The sequence below is a fragment of the Pleurodeles waltl genome, chromosome 6 (assembly GCF_031143425.1).
Source record: "Pleurodeles waltl isolate 20211129_DDA chromosome 6, aPleWal1.hap1.20221129, whole genome shotgun sequence".
In the NCBI taxonomy this organism is placed as follows: Eukaryota; Metazoa; Chordata; class Amphibia; order Caudata; family Salamandridae; genus Pleurodeles; species Pleurodeles waltl.
In genome coordinates, this window is record NC_090445.1 from 58,508,257 (window position 1) to 58,526,933 (window position 18,677).

The 18,677-nt window shown below is 43.9% G+C and overlaps 2 protein-coding genes across 2 annotated transcripts in view; one reads left to right on the top strand and one right to left on the bottom strand.

The window, feature by feature from the left end:
• Nucleotides 1-18,677, bottom strand: part of LOC138299194 (E3 ubiquitin-protein ligase TRIM39-like) — a 261,551-nt gene that overhangs the window by 217,632 nt on the left and 25,242 nt on the right. The window lies entirely within an intron of this gene.
• Nucleotides 3,812-18,677, top strand: part of LOC138299193 (butyrophilin subfamily 3 member A1-like) — a 798,776-nt gene continuing 783,910 nt past the window's right edge. Inside the window, exon 1 of the mRNA XM_069237291.1 lies at nucleotides 3,812-3,896. The gene's annotated coding sequence lies outside the window, so the exon portion shown is untranslated. The remainder of the gene's footprint in view (nucleotides 3,897-18,677) is intronic.

Sequence of the window (18,677 nt, forward strand, 5' to 3'; positions counted from 1 at the left end):
GCAGAAGAACTCATTTCTTTTACAGTCACCGTCCAAGAAGTCACTGAGAGGTGTGTGTCCTGAAGGGACGACACCCCGGAGTGACTGATTTTCAGAGGGAAACAGAGGTGAAACCCCCCTGGGAAGCACCACTCTAAGATGCCCAAGTACCCTTTTCATTAAAAGGACCCGACTTTGGACACAAAACCCATAATATTACAGCTATATTTATTCTAGTGCTGATTAATTCTGCCAGCAGAGCAGCGTAGTTTATTAGTAATTGACACAGAATTACTAAATTCCTACAGCTCTGCCATTGGAATTTAAAATTCCGCTCACCCCTTATGTTAAAACACCAGTTATAGTTAAATGTGTGGCACATGATGGGGCCTCTTAGCCTTTCAGGTGGCCTGCTGGCCCATCCATGAGCTAGTGCTGATGCACAGGAAGCCACTGACAAGCTTTTGACTCACTATATTGCATGTTAAAATAGTGCATGGATATCATGTGTTACGATGACAAAATCTACTTTAGAGGAGTAATATGCATTTTGTTGCAACACCTAATATTTACCCCTACCAAACAAGACGTATTTCAGTGGAGCCATAATAGAGTTGGCAAACTCAAAATGCCACATGCCAGCCCATGTTATCCTACGGCCCTCTAATTGAGGGGGACTACTATAGGGACATATAGGCTTTCACTTATATGTCCACACCTTTAATATAATGCACCCTGCCTCCTGGGCTCAGGAGGCCTAGCATAGGGGTGACTGATATATATTAATAATAGTGCATTGGCTTTGTTAGTCATTGTGAGGGCAAAGTCGAGTTTGAACAGTTTTCACTATGCAATGGCAGGCATACTGTCATTTGTTTACTTGGGTCACTGAGGGTGGCACAGTCAGTGCTTCAGGCCCTGGTGACCTCCTTTAACTTCCATGCCCTGGGTATCACTGGTACCGTTTACCAGGTACATATAAGGGGGTTAAAGTCCTTGCCAATTGTGGTTGCCAATTCACACACATCTAGTTACAGAGAGAGCGCTGTCACTGGGGGCTGGTTAGCAGATCCCAGTGTACTTTCAGTTATAACTATCAGCAATTGGAGAAAAGTGTGGGAGTGACCATACAAGAAGGGCCCTTTCCTACACTGAGACAAGGTTCTGACAGCACTGGAGAAAGCCTTTAAAATGTCCATACTGAGAGGCATGGGGATCATATTTTTTGAGTCTCCCCATCCCAAAAATGGGTCTCATTCATCAATAAATCAATGCACAGGCAAAATAGCAATGACACTGCTTCTAGTTATTCAAGCTGTAGTAGCGACTTGGCCAAACAGGCTCCACTAATTTACAGGGACTAGATAAACAGGCTATGGATACCCTTTCAATGGAAAAAATCTAATAATATATTGAGGAACGTAGCTAATCATATGAGACTAATTAGGACCCATACATGTCAATAATGTCACAGGAAGTTATGCACCTATGCCAGCCTAGATACCTCATGTCACTTACTTTTGTACCTAAGCGGCAGTCCCTCTTATAGCTGATAGCACCAACCTGTTGGATAACATTCTTAGAGGTCCCGAATGAGATCCATGTAATGTCATCAATGGGGGGGGTGAGGTTGGGGGATAATTTCACCTGGTTGGCAAATCACAAATCATTCTGCACTCTGCAGGCGAGCTCTTCTGTACTTGAAAACTTCAATAAAAACATTTGGCATTAACTTTGTGCTAACTGGCTTGAAATGGAAATTGATTTGTTCCGTAAAAAGATTTCTGGTTGTTGTTTCAAACTGCAAGTGAATGTTTCCCAGGATAATGACCCCGAAAAAGTAAGCAATGGAAGGCAAATTTCTCTTATCTTGAAGGTAAATATTTTCATGTTGTGCAGCTCTAATTATTTGAATGCTTTTTTTCTGAAATCACGTGATTGTTTCCTAGCAATGAGTCATTCCTGATCCACTTAATGCAGCACTCACAGTAAGGGGCACACAACGTATGGCAATCCAGCCCTTAGCATGGGTGCCCACACCATAGTGTCTCCACAAGTGCTTCACAACTGAAGGATGGTCAGGTTTCTTCTTTCTCTTTCTGATCTCGTTATATTGACTCTACTGCTGTGTTTCCTTGCTAACTCTGTGATCTTCCAGCTTTATTTCTGGCTTACCTTTGCTTTCAGCTTTTCTTGTTGTGGATTCCGGATTACTGTTCTAATCAGTTATTAGGTCTCTGTTGCTTGTCTCTTGCTTAACTTGCCTTTTTGTTTCCCTGTCGGCTTTATCTCTAGTTGTGACTGTAGACATCCATATCTGTCTTCTAAATGCAGATTCCTTGCCTTGTGTTCCTGTGGTCATGTCTGAGTGCATATTCCTGTCCTGAACTAGTTAATGTGCAGATTTCCAGTATACCCAGTTTTCTGTATTCCATTCATGTTTATGGTACTTATTCCAGTCTAGAGTTTCAGAGACCCCCGTTCTTGTTTCTGTGTTCCTTCTACTGTTCTCTTTTGTCTTCTTGTTTATGGCCTGATTTTCATTGCTTTCAAGGGTGCCAGTTACATTCTAAGGCTCTTACCTTTGGCACAGACAACTTCCAAGCACTCATTCCCCAAAAAAGGTGCTGGGTGTGTCCCAGAAGACAGTGAGATTAATCTGCTTCTTACTTTCATATACGATTTTTTTTCCTCAAGATCCAAGGAGCAAACAAACTATCATTTATAATAGTTTGTCTGTTCTTTCCCGCTTCAGCTTGCTGTTTTGTGCTTGTATTTTCTTTGTAGTTTACCCTGCAGACTTACAGTTCTATATTAACTGCCTGTTCCAACCTGCTTCTATCCTGTTTCCTCCCAAGCATTCAGGTTCTCTATTGCTTAGAAAGCCTTTGTCTCTACGTAGAGCAAGAACACCTATTGCACTGCCTCACCCTAAAATCAACGAGTAACTCTGTCAGTGTGTCCTGTACTAGCTAGATCCCTGCCACATTGTGCCAAGCACATTCTTATAGTCTTTTTTTTGCTGTAGCACAAATTTCCTTCTACGAATCGACCAAGGTATCTTACCCTGAATCCTTTGAGTAAACAAATGCAGTTATCCACAGCAACTCTGCTTTCATGGGCTCCCTCCGGCAAAGCATCACTTCCTTCTACAATTTCTCCATCTCTGAATCTGCCCAGATGGGCTCAGGATGAAAATCGGATGGACGTGGCCTCCTTCCCACAAAGGGTCATGTGGTGCTCAGTCGGTCACCTATAGCCAGATACCTCACACTGAACATACGGTCATTTGATACAAGTGACCCGGAAAATAGCCTGGCATTTTGACATCTCTGGCATTATTAGTACTGTGGGTAGCCCTTATCGGTTGGAACTTGAGGGTCCACAAAGAAACAGGGAATTAGAGGAGAAATCATTATCTTAGATTTTGAAATATAGATTGCAACTGTTTTCAGCAGTCAACTCATCTGCATGATAGTAAGTAGATTGCTGGTGTTTTTGCGGATATCCTAACTCTAATGAGGCAGTGACCATTATTTTATAAGCAGGTGGCAGAAAAAAGGTGATGTGGAAATGCGCATAAAGATGCCTTATCCTGAGTGAATTGTTGTAGAAGCCCATAAGTACATTAAATGCACATTGTTCCCTCATTGTGAAGATAGGAAAGCTGCAATAAAGCTGGCATGAACTTTCAGTTAGCCTCGCCACTGTCTCCTGTGTATTCAGCTCTGTTTTCCCTGAACTGCACTGTTTATATTTCCACGTGTGGAAATCGCTTTCAAGGTCTGGCTTCAGACTTTGGTCCCAGCTCTCACTGCCCCTTTATGTCAAAGCTACACCCTGGCCACTACAGTGAGACGTTTCATTGCTGTGACTGATTATCTGAGAGCCCGGAAAGGTGCCTGTCCAGCAGACAGGTGAGGAACCCTTTGTTACCATTTGTTTTGTGTTCTGCTCATTCTTAAGAATCTCATCTGTCCTCTTTTCTGTGTAATCTCAACAATGAATACATTTAATTCTGAGCATGTTTCTCCCTCCCAGGCGACTCAAATTTCATGTGAAACATGGGATAGTACCAACTGCAGCCTGGCACCACAGCAACATTTAAAATGTAAACAAATTGTAGTGACAATGTGTAAGGGTACAGGCATACAGGAGGCACATGGACTTCTCAGCCATTGGAGGTACCTATAACTCCTCTTCTAACAAACATCGACAGAGTCAACTTTTTTGACTTTTATGTCTTAGCCATGCATATATTGTCATAGATCACACACATGTACTGTGTGTGGGGGGGCGGGTTTGTGTTACTATCCTTGCGGGGACTTGGGTGTGATAACACACTCACGCAGTGGGGGCTTTATTGCACTTTGGGGACCTGAACCCAAGTTCCCACAAGGCAGTGTCTTCTAAATTACAAAACATGACTTCAGGAACACATGTGTCAATTTTAAAAAATGTGGGGACCTGTGTTTCATCAAGTGTGTTTATTTTTTTGCTCAGCTTTGCCCCTGTAGACAGGAAGCGGTATTGCAGTCTTAAACACACTGCTCACTGGAAACATGTACAGGCAGCAGAAAGGATAGGCTCTTAGGGGAAAAGCTGCATACCCCTGTGCTTATGCAAATATTTTTCAAGCAAATTAACTGTTTCGCAAAAGGTTTATTTTACATGAAGCTATTGAATTTAGATTTTTGTGTCAGAAAAATATTAGTGGTTTTACAAACATTGCTAGTAACAATCCCAGAATATGTCACTATTTCCGTTTGATTCTTTGCAAATAAAGAATAATGGTGCACTGCACTGCAATAGAATATATATTGATTTGGTTGAATTTTGCAAATAACCTAAACACAATCATTTCCTATTGTTACAATGTAATGCTTGTACAAGGAATTTGGAGTCTTTATGTTGCTTTGCCTTTGTTTTCATATTAATATGCACTATGAAATATGTTCTTTTAGATGATGGCTAGATGAGGGAGTGACCAGTGTTGCTTTGCGCTTATGCTCATAGCAAGATAAAGTTTCTTTTTAATAGAAACTTTAACATTTCTTAGAAAATATATTCAAAGAGCCATGATATGTAAATACATTAACTGAAGAATTTAAATTGCTTATTTAAAAAACTGCTGCTAAAGCTTGAAAGTTTGTTATTATTCCCAGTGGTGGGTGAAGAACAATCATCTAAAAAGAAGGATGCATCGAAAGAGTTTTTTTCTACTGACTGCGAACCACAGAGTTTGCCTCCGCTAAGTGTTTTTGGACATGAGGCCCCTGGTGCTGACATCTTGACCCAGATTTACTAACATTGCGACAAGGCAGTGCAGCAATCATACTAAGATATGACGCATTCTTTCTCTCCCAGCACAAGCACACGGTGGAGAGAACCAACACACCCACCCTTGTGCCATAGTGCCAGTGTGTGAATACTCCTACCAGCAGGAATTGTATGAGTGGAGTTGGTGATGCTAGAATCCATATACTCCTCCTCTCCAGATTTCTATGTGGCTGCATCCTTCTCAAGAGGTTATCTTGAAATTCTGGTGATTCCTACCAGAACCAGTGTGCTGTACATGCTTCCTGTGGCTTGGTATACAATTCTGGTAGTAGCACCTGCTTGCTCTGAGGTCATTTGATACAATGCAGACTTGTTTTATGTGTACATTTCTCAAGTGCTACTTGGAGGGGGACCTGGCTTGGCTCCTAATGGGCCCACATGGAGGAGTGGTGGATGGTATTGTGAGAAAGTAGCCTCTTTCTAGCATGGTTACCCCCACTTTTGGCCTGTTTGTGAGTGTGTGTCAGTGTGTTTTACTGTGTCACTGAGATCCTGCTAGCCAGGACCCCAGTGCTCATAGATAAAAACCTATGCCAGTATGTTTTGCCTGTCTCACTGTGATCCTGCTAGCCAGGACCCCAGTGCTTATAGTTTATGGCCTAATGTGTATGCCTGTGTAGTGCCTAACTGTGCCACTGAGGCTCTGCTAACCAGAAACTCAGTGCTTATGCTCTCTCTTCTTTTAAATTTGTCACTGTAGGCCAGTGACTTAATTTACCAATTTTAATTGGCATACAGGACCCCCCTTATAAGTCCCTAGTATTTGGTATGTAGGTACCCAGGGCATTGGGGTTCCAGGAGATCCATATGGGCTGCAGCATTTCTTTTGCCACCCATAGGGAGCTCAGACAAACCCTTACACATGACTGCCATTGCAGCCTGTATGAAATAACGCACACATTATTTCACAGCCTTTTTCACTGCACTTAAGTAACATATAAGCCACCTATATGTCTAACCTTCACTTGTTGAAGGTTAGGTGCAAAGTTACTAAGTGTGAGGGCACCTTTGCACTAGCAAAGGTGCCCCCACATAGTTCAGGGCCATTTCCCCGGACTTTGTGAGTGCGGGGACACCATTACATGTGTGCACTACATATAGGTCAATACCTATATGTAGCTTTACAATGGTAACTCCGAATATGGCCATGTAACATGTCTAAGATCATGGAATTGTCCTCCCCATTCCAAATATGGTATTGGGGAGCCAATTCCATGCATCCTGGGGGCTCCACCATGGACCCCCAGTACTGCCAAACCAGCTCTCTGAGGCTTGCACTGCAGCTACAGCTGCTGCCACCTCACAGACAGGGTTCTGCCCTCCTGGGGTCTGGGCAGCTCAGTCCCAGGAAGGCAGAACAAAGCATTTCCTCTGAGAGCAGGGTGTTACACCCTCTCCCTTTGAAAATAGGTGTTACAGGCTGGAAGGAGTAGCCTCCCCCAGCCTCTGGAAATTCTTTGAAGGGCACAGATGGTGCCCTCCTTGCATAAACTAGTCAACACCGGTTCAGGGACCCCTTCTCCCCTGCTCTGGTGGGAAACTGGACAAAGTAAAGGGGAGTGACCACTCCCCTGTCCATCACCACCCCAGGGGTGGTGCCCAGAGCTCCTCCAGTGTGTACCAGACCTCAGCCATCTTGCTTTGCACCAGCCCCTCTGGTGCTTGCTTTTCACCAGAGGGGCACTCTGGAGGGCTCTGAGTGGCCAGTGCCAGCAGGTGATGTCAGAGACCCCTCCTGATAGGGCCATACCTGATAAGGTAGCCAATCCCCCTCTGAGGGCTATTTAGGGTCTCTCCTGTGGGTTCTCTACCATTCTGCTTGCATGTTTCCTGCAGGAATCCTCTGCAACAACTTCAGACTCTTCTGACCTCGGATCAGCCACAGCCTGCTCCGAGAAACGCTGTAACTGCAACAAAGTGTCTACAAGAGACACTTTTCTTCAGCAACCTCAGCTCTAAGTCAGCAACTTCAACAGTTTCCATGGTGTGCACGCTCTGGGGACTCCCTGTCTTCATCCTGCAGCAGAAGAACCAAAGAGATCTCCTGTGGACTGAGGGAGTCATTCCCCTGCTCCAATCAGGCACCTTCCTAGATGACGACTGGTACCCTGGGACTCCCCTCACAATGACGAGCGTGCTCCTAAGGACACAGAGGGTGGACATCATCGACATAGACTGTCCTGAGGTCCTGCTGGCGCCATTTGGAGGAGGTAAGACCTTGCCTTCCCTGAGAACGACAGTACCCCTGCGTACTGTGTCTTCTTCACCTCTTGAGGCCTCTGTGCACTCTTTGCAAAATTCCTTCATGTACAGCCTGGCCCAGGTCCCCAGCACTCCACCTTGCAATGCTCAACTCACTGAGTTGTTCTCCTGCGGCGTGGGACCTTCTTTTGTTGTGCTGCATCAACCGCATTTTGAACCTCCTTTGAACCCGGATCCTGTGGCTTCTGGGGGCGCTGGCTGGAATCCTGAGGGCTCTCTAAATTGCTGAGAGCCCCCTTTTCCTCCTCGCACAGAGCTGAGGCCCCCAGGTCCCTCCTGGGTCCATCCCGTGCCATTTCGACAAAAAAAACACTTTTGGTGTAGCCAAGGCTTGTTGGCACCTTCCAACGCAAAATCTAGTCTGCAACGATCTTAACGCCGTGGGACATCTTTTGCAGCATGCAGGCAGCCGCTGGCATCTACCTAGGGTGCATTTCTGCAGTCTTTGATTAACCGGGACTCTTCTTTTGCACCCTCTTCTGGGTTGACAGGGGCTCCTGTCATTCCTGGAACTTCTTACGACTTCTGGACTTGGTCCCCTTTCTTTGCAGGTCTTCAGCTCCAATAATCCAGCAGTTGTTCTTTGCAGATTCGGTTGGCTGCTGCAAAATCCCCAAAACGAGGTGTCGCGTGTCCTAAGGAAACTTGCAGTACTTTACTCCTCCTTTTCTGGGCTCTGGGGTGGGGTAATTTACTTACCTTTACTGTATTCTTACTCTCCCAGCGATTCTGCACACACTACACTTGTCTAGGGGGAATTAATGATTCACATTCCACTTTTTTAGTATATGGTTTGTGTTGCTCCTAGACCTATTTTCTCCCATTGCATTTTATATGATTTCCTACTGTTTGCATTGTTCATTGACTATTTACTTGTCTAATTTTGGTGTCTAGTGTATATATTGTGTATAATACTTACCTCCAGAAGGAGTATTGTCTCTAAGATATGTTTTGGTACTGTGTCACCCAAATAAATACCTTTATTTTTGGTAACACTGAGTATTTTCTTTACTTGTGCATAAGTGCTGTGTAACTTTAAGTGGTATTGCATGAGCTTTGCAAGTCTCCTAGTTCAGCCTAAACTGCTCTGCTATAGCTACCTCTATCAGCCTAAGCTGCTAGAACACTACTACTTCACTAATAAGGGATAACTGAACCTGGTATAAGGTGTAAGTACCCAAGGTACCCACTACACACCAGGCCAGCCTCCTACAGGTATTTAGTGACTCCTGTGTTGTAGTTGCTGTCTGTGATATCAATATGGTAACATTTCAGAATGTTGTGAGGCCCCAACTACATCTCTGCAAACAGTATTCAAACTGCTTCTGGAAAATTGTGTGTCAACCCTGACATATTGCCAATGACAATATCTATAAATATATGTAACCATATGCATTGTGTTGCTTTTGCCTCAGAAGCCAACCGTCAATATTTAGGGATGTGGTCAAACACTCTCTGACAGTTCTCATGACCCGACCTTAAGATACAGACAGTCTGAACAAATATAGAAATGAAAATTCATAGAGATTCTAAGGCATTTGTGATTTGGAGGACTTACCTGGGGAGAAAGGCCACATTTCCTCTTATGCCATGTAACATTCTTAAGACTACTCTTTCTCTTATTCTGAGCCAAACAAGCTTTAATATACTTTGTGGAGACTTATGAATGGTGGCATCCAGACAGTACTTGACGCAGGGTTATTTTAACAGTTGCAATCCACCCCTCCATAACTCAGATATTAGTTTCACCATCTACCTATGCCTGTACATAGTTCTACAAAGAGTTTTGTTAGTTAGTTCCTGCTATAGGCTTCTTTAGTAAGAAGTGAAGTTCATTTTAAGACTGATATTACCACCTCCAACTTCAGAGTTAGGTTGAGTATTGTGGAATAGATTCTCAGGTTTATATTTTTGTGCATAATATATTATTATGTGCACTATGCATTTTCACACGTTATTTTTCATATACTATCATGTTATTTTTCATTTACTATGATGCAAAAAATGTAAGTTATCAATGTGTTTTAGTTAGACCACACACCTAGGTAAAACTCAATTTTAAACAAGACGGTTTCCATCTTCAGGACTCACTTGTGCTTCCCCTCTCCACACAACCTCTCCCCACAGGCGCTGCAGAGCACAGTCAAACTGATTTCTTAATCATTTATTTCCACTGCTATTGTTGTTATGGTCACCCTGAATCTTTCATGGAAAAAATGTAAAATTGTTACATGTATCAATGTTTTTGTTACTTCACTGGGTTTATTCATTTGAAGAAAGTCTTATTATTAAATGTTTCATATTTGTTCAAACATCTCTGGATAACATTAGCATAGAGGGTACTGAATAATTATTCAAGAAATTGGGATAATGCTGAGGTGTTAAGGTAATGACATTTATGTTTATTGTGTTCTGATTTGCTATAGAAATGATACATTTGCTCACACCACAATAAAATAGAAAAACTGATAACACTCTATGTGAGAATTGTGTATAAACTCCCTTAATTCTGATGGTGAAAGATACATTTTTAGGCTTTCCTTGATGCTGATAGGGATGCTCTCCAACTATTTACTGATTTTGCTGATTGTTTGGGACTTAAGGTATTTTCTGATTTTTACATTAACTGAATAACTTTGCTTCTCAGAGCCCACAGTTTTTGAGTTTTCCTCATTACTTTTTCAACTGCTTTACTCTGCTAATTTGATGTTTGGGGAGGTGCCTTGACACAGGGACACTCTGCCTCATGAAATTGAGGTTTAACACTGTCTCCAATCCAGTAAACTTTGGGAGAACTGAATAAGGTCAATTTCGGGATGTCTAACTTTTGGGGTACAGTTTTGATTTCACAGTATCAAATTTACCTACAATGACCTTAAAACCTGGGACTTCCTGTCGAGCCTTAAATTCTTCAACCAGTTCATAGAGCAAAGCTTCATGAATCTGCAGATGTAAAAAATGTCTCCCACAAACACGGAGAACTTGGATTTGCCTGCATACGTCATTGCTGTTGTGTCAAAAATATTGTCTGACACAAATATTGTCAACAAATATTGTGGTGGCAAAAATATTGTTGTACTTAATATTGCCCGTAAGGAAATTGAGTTTGTTGGTGTTTAATAATTTTTAAAATATAGTTGTATGTAATATTCATTATGCATTAAGCTGTAGTGTTTTGTGATTGTGTATGTTTTATGTTATTATTATGTTAGTTGTAGTTGTCTGTGATTGTTTTAGTATTTGTTTTATGCTCTGGTTCACATTTTATGGTTTGAGTTTATTTTATTTTGTTTTCATTATTGGTGGGATGTCAGGTTTATAGGAGAGTAGGATTGGAATATTTTTTAATATTTTTTTTTGCAGTTTGTTATTTTAATAATTTAATTTCGTATTTAGATCACTAATTATGTAAATTATTTAAATATTACTTTTTGTATTAGTGTTAAAATGATATTTGTATCATTTAGTTTAGTAGATTATTAGTTATGTAGAGTTAATTAAACTTTTTTTTGTAAATTGTTGATAATTATTTTATTTTAATTGAATAATTATGTTATTAATTATACTTATCAATTATTTAAATTCACCATATTCCTTACTGTTGGTTAAGGTGGAAGTGGAAATAATGAATTAGACTCAGTTGTGCTTGCCTTCTGCCCACTGCCCTCCTAGCCTGGTGTGAGAAGGACCAGACCTGAATCTCTACATCCCCAGAACCAAGTGACTCAAGGGCTTGCTGGCTTGCCTCCTGTTCGTCTGCAGTGTCAGGGACATCAAAGACTGCCTGCAACTCTGCAACAGTACCTGGAATTTGCCATCTGTGGGTCCTGCCCTGCCATATGGTGCCCATCGAGCCTGGGCTATTGGAAGTGGGTTTTTCCTGTGGTGCACCTCTCGAGGTTGACGCATTGCTGTGTTGCACTTATCAGAACCGACGCATCCTTCGTTGATGGTGACGCATCGCTGCTGTCGCTGAGGACAAGGACTTCGCATTGGCAACTGAATGACTCTGGATTGACGCACCATCTGCCCCAATGCATCATCTTCACATTGCCAGCTGCGCTCTGTGATGATGATGAATCGCCTTCATCACAAAAGGGTTCGACGTCACACTACTGCTCGAGGAATGTTGACTGTGCAGCTTGACACATATGGATCCCCTGATTGCGAGGATCGGAACTGAAGCCTCACCCTCACATTGTTTCCTCTGCTCCTCGCATTGAATCCTCAACATCAACGCAACCCTCCACATAAGTTAGTCTTTCAGCAGGACAGGTTGGTCCCCGTAGCCGGCCCACACTCCATTGTGGTCGGCCTGAACTTTTGGATTTACCATGGTCTAGCTCAGGAGTTTTCAAACTGGGGGACCTCAAATGATCCTGAGAGGGTGCAAGGTTCTGGCCAGAAGACAGGGCTTTATTTTAAACTGAAAAAATGGGCAGCACTAAACTGCTCTGTAAAGGGCCATCACTAACATGTTTTGTCATTTATATCCAAGCTGGGAGTATGTGTCAAAAGGGAAGGGACTCCAAATGCTCTTCAAAACCCATACCCCATTACTGCTTATAATAATTACAATGTGGACACTTTTACATGTTAATAAGGCCTGTCTGACCAGAATAGTATGTTTGGAATCCTGTATTTGATTGCATTGTTAAAACAGTACCAGAACTTAACTGCAATGTTTACATAAGTCTAGACATATTTAAGCATTGCCAAATTAATAGAATAATTGTGAAACATTCGGAGGGGGGGCCCGAAGATCTTTTTCACTGGGGGTGCGCATTAAAAAGTTTAAAGACCACTGGTTTAGCACAGCCAGGGAGTCCCAGCTGGTGCTGTAAGTTTCTAAGCACTAGAATTGCAGATATTCTTTTACAATTCATATCGCAACTTCTACTTATTGGATTTATTTAGTTTTCGTCTCGTTGTGTTCATTAAATTAGGATCCATTTTCTAACCAGATGTTGATTATTGTTGTGTGGGGTTTTCACTGTTTTATTGTATTAAGTGTGTTAATGTAGGGTGTGTATTTGACTTACCCTGACAAGAGTGGTGCTCCCTACTTGGACAGGGTGTATACCTCTGACAACTAGAGACCCAATTTCTAACACATATCTATTAGCATTTGTGAGAAACTAGGGCTGATTGCAGAGGCCCCATAACTTTTTGCCCCCATTTTCCACTTTATGCTGGTGTTTTCCTGACTCTGATGGTGCCCTGGGTACTGCTAACCAGTCCCAGGGCCTGTGCTCTGTGTAAAATGGATATGCAAATTAGGCTAATTATAATTGGCTAAGTTAACCTACCTATAAGTCCCTAGTATATGGTAGGGCATGTAGGTTTAGGGACCACAGCATAGGTGGTGCACACCTAGGTGCATTGCTAAGGTGCCCAGTGTCATTTTAAAAGCAAGCCTGCCTTGCTGGCTGCTTTTAAATTAAAGTTATATGCAAATTCGACTTTGGAATTAAAGGTACTTCCAAAGTCTTAAACTACCTTATTTTTACATATAAGTCACCCCTAAGGTGTGCCCTATGTGCCCCTAGGGCTGGGTGCCATGTAACTATAAGCAGGGACTTCATAAAAATAGATTTATAAGCCCTGGTGAGGTAAAAACAGCCAAATTCGTTTTTCCCTCATTGAAGTAAATGGCCTTCATAGGCTAGAATGGGCAGACTTTATTTTAAATTTTAAAGTCTCCTTAAATGTTACATACCAAGAATTTGGTATCAAATTGATTGTTATAATAAATCCCACAACTTCCAGTTGTTGGATTTAATATAACTAGTTCAGGTAAAAAGTTTAGACTTTACCTAAAAAGTTGCCAATTTCAGCTCTGCATTGTTTTTGCTGCTGTGTTCTGATTGGCCAGCCTGCAGCAGCTTCTGCCAGGCTACTTTAATGAGTTGTGAAGTGGCCTGGCTTCACACAAAGGAATGTGCTTGGGGGAGAGAATCTCCCCTCAGCAGATGGTGAGGCAGGAAGGGGGAGGGCTGCCAAACTGGTCTTCAAAGGCAGAGAAGGACATTTGCAGCACCCAGCAACACCCCCACATCCTGCAACCCCAGACAATTAGGTGCCCCCTTGATTAGATTAGGAGAGGGCAGGAGAGGGGTGTGTTTATGATTTTTAGCCACACCAGTGGGTGGGCTCAGCCAGATGTAACCTCCAAAAATCAGATTCATCCATGTTGGATTTTTAGAGACTGTTGCCTTCTGGGATGGATTTTTGCCACACTTCCCAGGAAGTGGTCATCACAGGGGGACGACCCTGTCCCTGATTGGAGAACCAGGGCCCCCCTGCTTTTCACCCAGGAGCAAGGATAAAACTGGCAGACCTGCACCCACACCTCAGATCCCCACCAAATTTCAAGAAGAAGGAACTAAAGAAGAAGAAGGACTGCCCTGCTGGACCCCTGGCCTGCACCTGGAACCTGCACTCAGAAGGACTGCACCAGCTGCACACTTGGGCTTCACCACAAGAAGGACTTTGCCTGGCTTCAACTGGTTCAAGGAGGGACTCCCTGTTTGCTACAGGTGAAAAATTGCTAAACCAGAGTCCCCTGCACCAACTCCTGAAGAAAGCGACCAGCTGACCACTGTCCAGTGGCCAAAAAGGAGTTTGCGCCAGGTGCATTCTGGGAGTTGAAGTCCGCACCCCCAAGGACCATCACAGAACTTCTGGACCCTTGGGGTGAGCTGTGGACCCCAAAAGAACCTTGAAAGAACATCTGGGTGAAGCCCCAGAAGTTTGGAAAAGATTGGAGAATTTTTGAAAAAAAGCTCCATAAAGTGACCGACCCGACGCGGAAATTCTAGCCGGCTTGCCTCAACCGTGACCCGGCCTGACTTCGTGGTTCGTCCCGGTAAAGAAAAACATCCAAAAAAGAGACTAAGTCCGAACGTAAAAAGTTGACCGGGACCTCCCAGCCATCGTATCCGAGAAGGGCTCCATGGACGTCGGATCAAGATCCAGGTTTACCCCGGTCGAAGGATTTTCATCTCGAAAAAACGACTAAGTCCGAAGGTAAAAATCACCACAGAGGAAACCGACTTCGCGTATCCGGACAAGGGCTCCAGGAGGTCGGATCCAACTGGCAGGTTCGTCCCGGGGAAGAAAAACATCAAAAAAGAGACTAAGTCAGAGGGTAACTTTTTAACCGAGGCCTCCCGCGACTTGTAGCCGAGCAGGGCTCCATCGCGGTCGGCCTGAAAGTTTGACTTTGCCCCGGTCCTGGTGCAACCAGATGACCCGATTGGCGCTTTTTGTTTCTAAGCGCTAGAAAATAATAATACTTTAAAAATTCATATCTCCGGTTCCCCTGAACCGATTTTAATCGTTTTTGTGTCATTTTAAAGATAAAAATATAAGCTATTTTTATAAATTGGTTTTGGATTTTTAAACTGTTTCCTGTATTTTATTTAATTACTGTTTTGTGATATTTGAATGCTTTACACTTTGTCTCCTAAGTTAAGCCTTGACACTCGATGCCAAGCTACCAAGGGTAGAGCTGGGATTAATTTACTGAGACCTAACTGTACCTATGTGGAGGTTAGTGGCTTGTTGCTAGGTGTAGGTACCTACCTGCCCTACCAATAACCCATTTTCCAACAGCATTATTTTTCTATTATTTATTTTATAAATTTATATACAGATATGTATATGTATGCATATAGATATGATATATATATATATATATATATATATATATATATATATATGTTCATTTGAGATGTAATACCTTTATAATCTCAATACTTAGAACCAAAATATTTAGCAATATCTGTGAAGAGCAATATTTTTTATGTCTATATTATGTCATGAAAGTAACTCAGCATTCTGATGTCTTTTATCTCTGGATTATTCCATCTATGTTGGGCCAAGGGTCTGCCCTATTTCACTCAAGGCCTTTGAGTAAAATAGGACAGGCCTGTTATGCACCCCAGCCCAAATTTCACACTTCCAAGAGGTTACAATTTACCCTAATTGTTGGTGTTGGTCTAAAGTATGAGGCTGTCACCCGTTACATATAGAATTCTTATTCCCATATGTGCCATACATTTTCAAATAAAAATCCAAATTCACTGTATTTAATGTTTTTCAGCTTCTTTGTTGAACAGCATTGGTAGCCTACACAACTTATGCATATGGTTTACTTAATAACTTTTTATGTTGTCTTCTACTTCCGTCCTCTTGAAAAAACACATTTGGCCTGGGTGGACCAAGCAGGTTATTACCTTTTCCTATCTGGTGGCCAGTGCTGTGCTGTAAATCGTCACATCTGTGACTAAGAGGCTTGAAAAAACCTCTATGTCCTAGTGTAGGAAGTTGGCTCTGTATGCACTATTTCAAAGTAAGGAATAGTATGCACAGAGTCCAAGGATTCCCCTTAGAGGTAAGATAGTGGCAAAAAGAGATAATACTAATACTCTATTTTGTGGTAGTGTGGTCGAGCAGTAGGCTTACCAAAGGAGTAGTGTTAAGCATTTGTTGTACATACACACAGGCAATAAATGAGGAACACACACTCAGAGACAATTCGAGGCAAATAGGTTGTTGTATAGAAAAATATATTTTCTCAGTTTATTTTAAGAACCACAGGTTCAAATTCTACAGGTAATATCTCATTTGAAAGGTATTGCAGGTAAGTACTTTAGGAACTTTGAATAATCACAAAAGCATATATACTTTTTACATGAAACACATATAGCTATTTCAAAAGTGGACACAGTGCAATTTTCACAGTTCCTGGGGGAGGTAAAGTAATGTTAGTTCTTGCAGGTAAGTAAACCACCTACGGGGTTCAAATTGGGGTCCAAGGTAGCCCACCGTTGGGGGTTCAGAGCAACCCCAAAGTCACCACACCAGCAGCTCAGGGCCGGTCAGGTGCAGAGTTCAAAGTGGTGCCCAAAACACATAGGCTTCAATGGAGAAGGGGGTGCCCCGGTTCCAGTCTGCCAGCAGGTAAGTACCCGCTTCTTCGGAGGGCAGACCAGGGGGGTTTTGTAGGGCACCGGGGGGGACACAAGTCAGCACAGAAAGTACACCCTCAGCGGCACTGGGGCGGCCGGATGCAGTGTGCAAACACGCGTCGGGTTTCAATAGGTTTCAATGGGAGACCAAGGGGTCTCTCTACCGATGCAGGCAGGCAAGGGGGGGGCTCCTCGGGGTAGCCACCACCTGGGCAAGGGAGAGGGCCTCCTGGGGGTCACTCCTGCACTGCAGTTCCGATCCTTCAGGTCCTGGGGGCTGCGGGTGCAGGGTCTTTTCCAGGCGTCGGGATTTTGGATTCAGACAGTCGCGGTCAGGGGGAGCCTCGGGATTCCCTCTGCAGGCGTCGCTGTGGAGGCTCAGGGGGGACAACTTTGGTTACTCACAGTCTCGGAGTCGCCGGGGGGTCCTCCCTGTAGCGTTGTTTCTCCACCAGTCGAGTCGGGGTCGCCGGGTGCAGTGTTGCAAGTCTCACGCTTCTTGCGGGGATTGCAGGGGTCTTTAAATCTGCCCCTCTGGAAACAAAGTTGCAGTCTTTGTTGAACAGGGCCGCTGTTCTCTGGAGTTTCTTGGTCTTTTGGAAGCAGGGCAGTCCTCTGAGGATTCAGAGGTCGCTGGTCCTGGGGAAAGCGTCGCTGGAGCAGTTTTCTTCCGAAGGAGGGAGACAGGCCGGTAGGGCTGGGGCCAAAGCAGTTGGTGTCTCCGTCTTCTCTGCAGGGGTTTTTCAGCTCAGCAGTCCTCTTCGTAAGTTGCAGGAATCTGATTTCCTAGGTTCAGGGGAGCCCCTAAATACAGAATTTAGGGGGGTGTTTAGGTCAGGGAGGGCAGTAGCCAATGGCTACTAGCCCTGAGGGTGGCTACACCCTCTTTGTGCCTCCTCCCAAGGGAAGGGGGTCACATTCCTATCCCTATTGGGGGGATCCTCCATCTGCAAGATGGAGGATTCCTAAAAGTCAGAGTCACTTCAGCTCAGGTTGCCTTAGGGGGTGTCCTGACTGGCCAGTGACTCCTCCTTGTTTTTCTCATTATTTCCTCCGGCCTTGCCGCCAAAAGTGGGGCCGTGGCCGGAGGGGGCGGGCAACTCCACTAGCTGGAATGCCCTGTGGTGCTGGAACAAAGGGGGTGAGCCTTTGAGGCTCACCGCCAGGTGTTACAGCTCCTGCAAGGGGGAGGTGATAGCATTTCCACCCAGTGCAGGCTTTGTTACTAGCCACAGAGTGACAAAGGCACTCTCCCCATGTGGCCAGCAACATGTCTAAAGTGTGGCAGGCTGCTAAAACCAGTCAGCCTACACAGGTAGTTGGTTAAGGTTTCAGGGGGCACCTCTAAGGTGCCCTCTGGGGTGTATTTCACAATAAAATGTACACTGGCATCAGTATGCATTTATTGTGCTGAGAAGTTTGATACTAAACTTCCCAGTTTTCAGTGTTGCCATTATGGTGCTGTGGAGTTCGTGTTTGACAGACTCCCAGACCATATTCTCTTATGGCTACCCTGCACTTGCAATGTCTAAGGTTTGGCTTAGACACTGTAGGGGCACAGTGCTCATGCACTGGTGCCCTCACCCATGGTATAGTGCACCCTGCCTTAGGGCTGTAAGGCCTGCTAGAGGGGTGACTTATCTATACTGCATAGGCAGTGTGAGGTTGGCATGGCACCCTGAGGGGAGTGCCATGTCGACTTACTCGTTTTGTCCTCACCAGCACACACAAGCTGGCAAGCAGTGTGTCTGTGCTGAGTGAGGGATCCCCAGGGTGGCATAAGATATGCTGCAGCCCTTAGAGACCCTCCCTGGCATCAGGGCCCTTGGTACCAGGGGTACCAGATACAAGGGACTTACCTGGATGCCAGGGTGTGCCAATTGTGTAAACAAAAGTACAGGTTAGGGAAAGAACACGGGTGCTGGGGCCTGGTTAGCAGGCCTCAGCACACTTTCAAATCAAAACATAGCATCAGCAAAGGCAAAAAGTCAGGGGGTAACCATGCCAAGGAGGCATTTCCTTACACAACCCCCCCCAAACGAAAGAGGATGAGACTAACCTTTCCCAAGAGAGTCTTCATTTCTAAGTGGAAGAACCTGGAAAGGCCATCTGCATTGGCAT